This window comes from Sparus aurata, chromosome 14 (assembly GCF_900880675.1).
Source record: "Sparus aurata chromosome 14, fSpaAur1.1, whole genome shotgun sequence".
In the NCBI taxonomy this organism is placed as follows: Eukaryota; Metazoa; Chordata; class Actinopteri; order Spariformes; family Sparidae; genus Sparus; species Sparus aurata.
Window position 1 is genome coordinate 22,876,725 of NC_044200.1, and position 11,193 is coordinate 22,887,917.

Genomic DNA, 11,193 nt, shown 5'->3' on the forward strand with positions numbered 1-11,193 from the left:
TGACACTTGGCCACAATAAGGACGAAGCACGCTCTGGTCTCTCGCCCCATCCGTCCCCCATCTTGGATTTGTCTCGCTCGTCTTGCCACTGCACTGGACGGTCGTGACACTTGAGTAGTAGGAGAGGCTGCTGGATTCAACACATAGGCCCAGAAAACGTGTTTACCTTCTCTTTTATATATTGCAGTGAACAGAATGTAATTTCATCCAGACAGATAGAAGAGTCTGTCAGGATTCTGAGAACACCTGGAGAACAGCACGGCGCATTGTCAAACTTCTTCATCTTCAAGGTTCTTATCTTTCAGACGAGGCGCTGAGACTGGAAATGAATGCTGATACATGAGAGGCGACCTTGGTGAGTTTCCCTTTTCACTGCTCACGTCTCTTTTCACGCTGGAATCTGACGAACTTCATCTTCTAAAGTTACCGTGCTTCAGTGCAGAATGTGGTCCAATAGAAACAGTTCAGAATGAGCTGCGTGGTGACATCATTTTGTTTACTGGTCAAGTCTCCAGATACTTCAGTTGAAACTCTGTTTTGCTGTGAAGCTCCAGAAATGTTTTGTGAACACTTTATATGACTTTATATCAGCGTTTTGGAGGAGATGATGACTCCATAAATCCTCTAGAAATCCTAAAAAAAGACGCTTCTTACATGTGCAGAACTAGCCTTAAAAACATCACGTTTTAAGCTTTCTTCAGTATCACAATAGTCCAGTGATATTTGTTTGTACATACATGAGTACACAGCAAACAGGAAGAGCTAACAGCTTATTCGGCAAAAGTTTGAATCGAGTTTTAGAGGTTTTATTGATGTTTTTTGGGGTTGTTCTTTCCTTTTTGAATCAAGTCTCCAGCTACCTCAGTTGGTTAGCAGAATGCTGCAACTCTGTTTTGCTGTGAAGCTCTAGAAATGTTTTCTGGGCTACAACACTTCACCTGACTTTATATCAGCTTGGAGGGAGGAGATGATGACTCCATAAATCCTCAAAAATGACACTTCTTACATGTGCAGAACTAGACTTAAAAACATCACATTTTAAGGTTTCTTCAGTATCACAGTAATCCAGTGATATTTGTGTGTACATACATGAGTGTGCTGAAAACAGGAAGAGCTAACAGCTGATCCGGCAAAAGTTTTCATCGAGTTTCAGAGATTTTATTTATGTTTTTTGTTGCTTTTTTCTTTTTAAATAAAGTCTCCAGCTACTTCAGTTGTTTAGCAGAATGCTGCATCTCTGTCCTGCACATCTTATATGAGCTGGATCTTAATATCAACACTTCTACCTAATGAATTATTGTACAACAACCAGAGGAAACACCCTGGTGTAGTTTGGGCTCAGAGCGGCACTGAGGACGCTGTATTGTTGCACTGACGAGGACTTTGACTTGTGGTTTACTGTCACAGCTTTATAGACGCACAGTAAAACTCTGCTGACTGCTGCGACTCTGTGGCTCTTTTCCTTCTTCCTGGCCTAGGAGATAATATTCACTGTATTCTTGTCTCCTGCAGATGATGTCATCACCCACATCCTCCTCGCTCTGATGTCCTGATGCCAGTAAACCACAGAGGATTAGTGTCCGTCATATGGTGGTGGCTGTAAAGACGCACCTGCTGTGTTTTCTCTGTCATCTCCGGGCTCAGCGTTGATGTGGTATGAAACATGTACATCTGAACGTATCGAGTGTTTGCCGACACTTAAGATGCCACATTTTATTTTGGCGACTGTTCTGCTGGATGCTTGTGTTGGACCGAGACGTTCTGCTTGATATTTATTGAAGGTTTTATTTTACACAGCTTCATAAAACCACAAACAGAAGTTCAGCAGCTCTGTCATTTCTTTTTTTTTTGCTTATTTGGTCAGAAACCAAAGTGTTGGACAAATACATGAATTTAATTCATGATTAATTGGAAAAATAGATGGCATGACTCTCCATTAGACATAAAGTTTGTGTATTCACTCTTTAGGTTTTGAAACTGATCAACCCTTGGATAGAGCTAGGCTAATTGTTTCCCCATTATCGCTGACTTTATGCTAAGCTAAGCTAACAAAGGACGATTTATCATGCTCTTTATAAACATCTTTCATTAATATATTCTTAAACAATCATCATCCAATAAACAAACGTCCACAGCTCAGCGTATGACTTGTGTTGTCGTCTCTTTGTCCGATACAGAGTCACACACTCTTATTTTGAAACTCATCCCCTCTTTTTAGGAGGGTGAGTTCGGATGCAGGCGGCGTCCATAGCTCTGGTTCTGGAGACCCGGCTCATACAGCTTGATTCAAGCTGGAGAAACGTGATTATTTGGGAGTGTGAACCTTTAACCGGGTTTAAAAAGGCTTTATTAAGTGTGTAAAAGCCTCCTGCACATTTACTTTACCGCCGAATCCCCAGATTCACACACACACACCCACACACACATTCAGCCTGTGCTGGTAATCCAAACTACAGCGAGCTGCTGGTGTGTGTTTGTGTTATTATCTGTGTGTGTGTGTGTGTGTGTGTGTGTGTGTGTGTGTGTGTGTGTGTGTGTGTGTGTGTGTGTGTGTGTGTGTGTGTGTGAGCTCCAGGGTAAATAGCGTCTGATTTGTACTGTGACTCTGCAGCCTTCAAATCTATTTTCTCTCAATGTCACAGACTTCGTGTGTGCATGTGCTTGATTTTGTGTGCGTGTGATTGTGTGTGTGTGCATGTGTGTGTGTGTGTGTGTGTGTGTGTTCAGGGTTTCATGTCAGGTTATAATCCTGTCAGGCTCAGAAACCTGAACTGACATGAACATGAGAGAGAGAGGGATGAATGACAGACTCACTCTCCCTCTGTGCGGTAACCATAGTAACAAGCCTGCCTCCATCACCGCAGCAGCTGGTTGGAAGCCGGCTGCCTCTGTGCCCTTGAGCAGAACAGTCTCCAGGGTTTGAGAAACAGTACAAACAGCATTTATGACCGTACGTAAATAATTAACCGTTGATGTTGGGTCACAGACGTCTGTTGTGCTGTACTGCAGAGATATCTACTGAAGTTAGCATGCTAACCAGGTAGCCTGCGCCCTTCCTTTCAATCAATAAGTTGACTGAAAGAAAATTAACACATTTTATAAGCGATTAATAGTCATTTTTCAAGCAAATATGTCAAATATTTGGTGATTCCAGCTTCTTAAATGTGAGGATTTGCTGCTTTTCTTTGTCGTTTATGACATTAAATCTTCGTGTTTTGGACTGATTAATTGTTAAGCGATCAATTATGAAAACAACCAAGCAGGTTAGTGAGTCCCTGTAGCATCCGGCTGCCGTCAGTTCATCATGAGAGGACGAAGAAGAAGACATGCTGCCCAAACCTCGTCAAACAACTGAAAGAAGAAGAAACAGAAGCAGATCAGGAGGTGATGTGGCCGTTGCTTTCCTCTGGTGGACAGCAACAGCTTTTGGTGAGTGAAGAGATGAAGTCTGATGCTGAACTCACAATTTTTCCTCAAGACTGGTAGTTTGTGATTAAAATAATCCCACATATCTTTCTAAAATCCAAGTAACAAGTAGAAGAAATAGAAGAAGAACAGCAGGTAACATGAGCGCTGCTTTCCTCTAACGGACAGCAGCAGCTCTCAGCAAGTAAAGAGTTTAAGTTTGATGCTGAACGTTGGCTGATAAGACATTGTAAGGAGCATTTTATCACATTTGTTTGATATTTTATAGATTAAACATTTGTGTCAATAAACAGCAGACTGTGAAACAAGACAAACAGCTAGGGACTCTTAAAACCAAGAAAAACAACCATATAACCACTCGAAAACACAGAGAAATGTCAAAACAGTGACTCGTACAGTGACAGAAACTGAAACTGTAAGAAACAGGTTTCTCTGAAGACCATTTAACCCAGAGAAGTGTCAACCTAACGACTCTAATAGTGACAGAAATGAAAACTGCTAAAAAATAACATAAAAACTGAAAGAAACACGTTATTTAAGCTGAAACTGTCTCACAAATCTCTCTAGACCATACAAATATCACAAATAATGGCAAGAACAAACATAAATATCAAATTAAAGAATCTAAAACCACCAAAAAACAAACACAGTACCCTAAAACTGAAATAAATATCAAACTCTGGATCTTAAAATGGACAGTAATATCTTTTTAAAGCTAACTCAGTCATAAAAATCTCTCTGAAGACCATTTAACCCAGAGAAACGTCAACCTAACGACTCTAATAGTGACAGAAATATCAGACTGAGAACTAAAAACTGACAAAAATGTCAAATTAAAGAATCCAAAACTGACGAGAAATAACAAATGCAAGATGTAACAAACTTGAGTTTCTGAAGCTGACACAAAAAAACCCAAAATATTATTGTAAAACTGACAGAAAATATCTGACTCAAGACTGAAACAGTCTCAGGAATCTCTCCACAGACAACACGACTGAGAGCACAATCTCATTTAAGATTCTTCAACAGACACATCAAAATAAAACCGACATGAATGTCAAATTAAATCATCTAAAACAGACAGAATAACTGTCTTAAGACATTAAAACCATCAGATATGTCAATCTGAAGGCGGAAACATCATCAAACAAGGGACCATGAAACATGACGAGATATCAAATGGAGAGAATATTAGAAATAGGAGCAAAAGAAGGAAAAAGTAATCAGAAATGATCAGAAATGATCAGAAATGATCAGAACGTCGAACTCGACCGACAAACAGCAGCGAGAATATTCTCCCCCGTGTGTCTCTAACGAGCAGCTTCACTCTTGTGTTGAAATAAAAGGTTTGTGAGACAGAATATGAAGCAACCTTTTCTCCTGCTGTCACACTGCAGTGGGCCTCAGTGTGTGTGTGTGTGTGTGTGTGTGTGTCTGTGTGTGTGTGTGTGTGTGACAGATATTACCATATCAATGGTTTCCTTCTGATAGCTTCCTCCCACTTCTTCTCTCCCTTTCTGTTGGGACGTAATTGTGGCTGATTATCAGAGGAGCACTGCTATCAACACACACACACACACACACACACACACACCTACACACACACACACACCTACACACACACACACTACACACACACCTACACCTACACACACACACACCTACACACCTACACACACACCTACACACACACACACACACACCTACACACACACAGGTGATTTGAATCAGAGCAGGTGAGTGTTGAAGCATCACAGGAGATCGTCCGTCGAGGAGAGAAAATAAATCGGTTCGCTGAGCGGAGAAAAGTGAAAAGAAGCAGGAGACAGAAGACAGAGAATGGTGAGACGGTTCAAACCTTTTTTTTAGCCACTTGGGGGCAGAAACAAGCCGTGAACATCGACGTATCATCACTGACCTCTAGTGGCTGTAGTTATCATTACAGCTGCAAAGGAGGAAGTCAGATGATGGAATAGAGAATTATTGAAATTATTGACGTTGTTTGAATTCTCCGTGAAAATCTCTAAGATCTACTTCTTAATTTAATTCTTCTTATTCAGGCGTCACAGAACATTCATGGTCACAAATAAAAAAAGGACCTGCAATTTAATTTGTTTGTTTGTTCTTAAACTAACGTAGAATGGAGCAAAAAGCCTCCTGGGAATGGGAAATGCTTTTATCCAATGAACCAATTGCAGGTCAAGTCTATTTACAGAAATGACGGGGGATAAACGAGCGGCCCCTCGTCTAATGGTATGACCCTACAAGATAATGACATCCGTCAGACGGAGAGAAAGCGAGCAAGTTCGAGGAAAAGTACAGGATTTTTGACAGTCGAGGGATTTGCGTGGTTGCTTCTTATTTTACAGATGGAAGGCAAGAAGAGAAAGGAGAAGAAGAAGCGGATTCTGGAAGGTGATGCATCAAAGTGCTCGAAAGTTGGTGGTGGGCCGGTGCGGTCAGAATTTTCCCGGTGGATTTTGGTGCCCCACTCCGCCCCTGTTGTGAAAACAAAAGTCAGGAGGTGAGTCTGTCCTGTAAGTTAAAGTTCCCATGAAACAGTTTGTGGAGCGGCTCGCAGCCCCGCAGGAAATACAGTACTGAGGTGGTTTTGTTGGGCGGTTTGACTCACGAAAACCAAAGAACCAAGTCAGCAAATAGGACCGCTAACTAGCTACCAGCAGCTACATGGCTGCACTTTGCATTGTTTCGGCCTCGTTGTTCCGAACACTGTTGCAGATATTTATCACACGGCTCTTCTTAATGCTGTAGAATGCTCCATTTACTTGAATGGACCTTCCCAACGTTCGGCGGTCAACTATACGGAAATAATTGACCGCTGAACGTTGCTAAGCATATTTGACCGTCGTCAAGGAAAGTGGCCTTTTTGCCTCTGATTCACGTATTTCGTATCACTCCGTGCTCTAAAATCTGATGGATGGATGAGTTTCACATTAACTTTAACATTTTGGGAAAATACGGTGATTTCAACTCTTGGCAAAAGGCTGAGTTTTCGTCACCGGTCAAGAAAAGAAAAAGAGAGGAAAGCAGCGAAGAGGGAGAAGAGAAACGGCACAAAGTTTAAGATGACAGAGGCGTCGATAAAATAGAAGAAGATCGACACATACTAAACAAAAAAAAAGAGCACGTGTGGGCCATGTCAGTTTCAACAGACTGGTTAGAGGACTCGAATATCAGCGGATGATTGTTCAGCTGTGTTCTAAAGAATGTTCTGTTCAACGTCTTCGTCGTCGGTTCTGCAAACTATATTTCTTGAACTATGAACGGTAACAAATAAACTGTAAAGAGTTTTTTTCGGACTCACAAGGGATAATGTATAGAACGTGGTCTTTATCGGGAAAATAAGACTTATTTTCCCGATAAAGACCACCGCTCCGAGTCAGAGGCCAGTTTGTAACCCAAAGAAAGAAGGAGTACAGGTGAGATGCAGCTCGTCTCGATGTGAGTGATAAAAACACTTCGTGGGAACTTCAAGTTTCATATTTAACTATTTCAAACCAAACCACCTTTTCCGACCTTTTCCTAAAATCCGAGCAAAGTCGTTTTCTTGCCTCAGTCAAAGCGCACTGCGACTGTGTGATGAAGGTGAGTAACATCCCCCTTATTTGAGAAATATAACCTAAAAAAAAAACCAGCACAAGGTTTCTTGAAACGCTGTGTGGTTCCTTCATGTTTTGTGTAATGTCTGAGGAGAGGGAGCACCGGCTTTGATCTGGGGGAAGCTCTGACAGAAACGTAGACAGCCTCTCTCCATCTCGAGCGTCGCGGAGCACACAGGTGTTATTTCCGGCTGACAGCTGCTCTTTAGGGACGGAGCTGACCTGACAAATGCTGCTGAAAAAGACGCTAAAAGGATGAGAAACAAACAGATCCTCTGCTGCTTTTAGACAAATGATCAATTTTCTTCCTCTCTCGCTTGTTGCTGTCGTTCTGACTCTGATTCTCTTCAGGCTGAAACAAAATGTCTCCACGAAAATATGTGCAGAAATCGTATCAATATGTATATTTGTCATTTTGTCTCTTTGTAGAGACGTTTCTCTACGTTTGACGTTTGTAAGTCGTTTCTCTATAATTGCTACGTGTCCCCTGCTACTCATTGGTGTGTCTTGGTTGTGGTCAGCACCTCTTTGTGATGTTTTGTGAAGTTGTGCAATCTTTTCACGTCTTTTTGTATAAATTAAAACTTTTAGTTTAATGTTGTCTCTTTGTAGTTGTTAGCACAGATCGTTGTAGATGTTTTGCTTCTCTCTGTAATTGTTTCGCTTCTTTTAATAGTTTTGTTTGTCTTTAGTTTAGCATCTGTTTTTAGATGTTTTGTGTCTCTGTAGTTGTTTTGCATCCCCTCTATAACTGCTTTTTGTGTTCTTTGTATTGGATTTGTTGGTGTTAAGCATCACTTTCTAGATGTTTTACATCTCTTATGATTCTGTAGATCTTTTTAGTGATTTTGTGTCTCCTTGCAGTTTTTTAGCGTCTCTTTGTTGATGTTTTTGTGTCACTGTTGTCATTTTGTAGTTTCTTTGCATCTCTCTTAAACTGTTCTTTGTCTCTTTGTAGTCAGTTTGTTCTTCAGCAAATCTTTGTCGACGTTTTGTGTCTCTTTGCAGTTTTCTTTTCTATCTGTTGTTTCACATCAATGACTTTGTGTCTCCGTGCAGTTGTGGAGGTAAATGAACAAAGTTTGGAAGAAGATGCAAACCTCAAACCCATCCAACACTTTAGGGATGAACTGGACGAATGATCAATTTTCTTCCTCTCTCGCTTGTTGCTGTTGTTCTGTCTCCACAAAATATGTGCAGAAACCGTATCAATATGTATATTTGCTGCAGTTAATTGTGCTGAGTAGCTGGAGCTGAAAAACCAGCACGGTAGTAAAAGACTTAAACGCAGCTAATCGGTCCGTTAAACGTCTTTGTCGCCTCACATGTTCACTAAATGTAATGTCACATGGTGTTAAATACGCCGACACTCTGCCAACCTCCCTCCGTAGACTTGTTTATTTATTTATGTATTTATGTGCGCATTTGTGTAAACAATATGGCAGAGAATAATTATGTATATTAGTGACGGGAACCCCTTAAGGCTGCTAATTAATATTCAGCTGATTATGTAGAGGAAGAAAACATTAGGTGGGAGTCATTAGGGTCGGGAATTACCACATAAATTATTCAAAGACGGAGGTAATCATAACCGAGTGTGTTCGTAACTAAACCTCCAAAACCAACACTAGGAAAAAAAAAAGGCTAAATGAGAATAAAACCAACAAAACAGAATCAGTCATCGCTTAAACGTGTAAATTAAAGTTTTTAGAGAGTTTTTAATTCAGGCTGTTAGAGACGATCAGAGGCAGGAATAAATTCAGTGTTTTTCATATCGGATGCAGAAAACTGACAGAAAAGAAATGAAACTTCGGACACGTTGAGATCCAGACTGAACTTTGATTTGGTTTGGAGTCTTTTTGTGTCTTCTTGTTCCTGAAATTAGTCTTTTTGTGTGTCTTTGTTGTGGTTTAGCATCTTTCTGTAGCTGTTTTGTCTCTAATAATGATTCTGTGAATCTTTGTAGTCGTTTTGCATCTCCGAACTTTCAGTGTCATTTTGTGTCTTTGTAGTCGTTTCTCTATAATTGCTACGTGTCTCTTACTACTCATTGGTGTGTCTTTGTGATGTTTTGTGAAGTAGTGTAGTTTTGTGTCTCTATTTATTCTGTATCTCTTTGAAGTTGTTTTGGGTCTCTGCAGTCTTTTTAAGTCTTTTTGTATAAATTAAAACATTTAGTTTAATTTTGTCTCTTTGTAGTTGTTGAGCGCATATCTTTGTAGATGTTTTGCATCTCTTAATAGTTGTGTGTGTCTTTAGTTTAGCATCTGTTTTCAGATGTTTTGTGTCTCTGTAGTTGTTTTGCATCTCTCTATAATTGTTCCTTGTCTCTTTGTATCGGATTTGTTGCTGTTAAGCATCTCTTTGTAGATCTTTTACATCTCTTATGATTCTGTGTATCTTTGTAGTGATTGTGTGTCTCTATGTAGTTGTTTAGCTTCTCTTTATAAATGTTTTTGGCAGTCATTTCATGTGTTGTTGCATTTATTTAGCGTCTCTTTGTTGATGTTTGTGTGTCATTGTTGTTTTGCATCCCTCTTAAATTTTTCTTTGTCTCTTTGTAGTCTGTTGTTTTGCATCTCCGCACTTTGTGTTCAAATTTAAGTGTCATTTTGTCTCTTTGTAATCGTTTCTCTATAATTGCTACATGTCTCTTACTACTCATTGGTGTGTCTTTGTTGTGGTCAGCACCTCTTTGTGATGTTTTGTGAAGTTGTGTAGTCATTTTGTATGTGTGTTGGGTCTCTTTAAAGTTGTTTTGGGTCTCCGCAGTCTTTTTAAGTCTTTTTGTATAAATCAAAATATTTTGCTTCTCTCTGTAATTGTTCTGCATCTCTTAATAGTTGTGTGTGTCTTTAGTTTAGCATCTGTTTTAGATGTTTTGTGTCTCTGTTGTCGTTTTGTTGTTTTTTGTGTTCTTTGTATTGGATTTGTTGCTGTTAAGCATCGCTTTCTATATGTTTTACATAATTCTGTGTATCTTTGTAGTGATTTTGTGTCCGTATGTAGTTGTTTAGCTTGTCTTTATAAATGTTTTGGATCTTTTGGCAGTCATTTCATGTGTCTTTGCAGTTTTTTAGCGTCTCTTTGTTGATGTTTTTGTGTCACTGTTGTCATTTTGTAGTTTCTTTGCATCTCTCTTAAACTGTTCTTTGTCTCTTTGTAGTCAGTTTGTTGTTCTTCAGCAAATCTTTGTCGACGTTTTGTGTCTCTTTGCAGTTTTCTTTTTAGCCTCTCGTTGTAGTTGTTTCACATCAATGACTTTGTGTCACCTTGCAGTTGTTTAGCATATATTTGCAGTTGTGGAGGTAAATGAACAAAGCTTGGAAGAAGTTGCAAACCTCAGACCCATCCAACACTTTAGGGATGAACTGGAACGTCGACTATGATCGTGATCATCCAACATCCACCTAACTAGTGTCCCTGTGTCGGAATGGTGAGAAAATCTCTGCAGAGAGTCTCCAAAATCAGTTTGAAAGCCTGAAAGTAGGTTAGCGAGGTTGTTATAGCAGCAGATTATCGCCTATGGTGTTGGAATGACGTGGTCAGCAATTATACATGGACGTAACGCTCACAGCCTGTTCTTTGTGGTTGTTCTCTCCGCTGCGTGGGCAAGAGAAGGCCTTCAGAGCGGGATGGAAACTGGGCCGTTGTCATGGAGGAAGACTTCCTCTCTTCACTTTCACCTCCAGTTTTAGATTCAATCACAAGCAAAATATTTAAAACATTCTCTCTCACATGGCAGAATCTATTCTCTCAATTTAGTAACGCGTATGAACTCAATTTCATCCCGTCTCTCCTGTAAATATATGTAGTGTCGATGAGCATGTGTGTGTAACTGCAGTGTGTGTGTGTGTGTGTGTGTGTAACTGCAGTGTGTGTGTGTGTGTAGCAGTGTGTGTGTGTGTGTGTAGCAGCAGTGTGTGTATAGCTACAGTGTGTGTGTGATTGAATATAATTGGCTCCTGCAGGAATTCACCATTTTCCTCCTGCAAAATTCACAACTTCTGCAGGGATTGTTGAGCAGCAACACACAGGACCAATCACACGGCTAGCTGCCGATGGAGGTTTCCACCAATCGGCACCTTTTATTTTCCACTAACGAGGCTCATTACAGAGACAGACAGGTGTCAAACGGACAAACTCT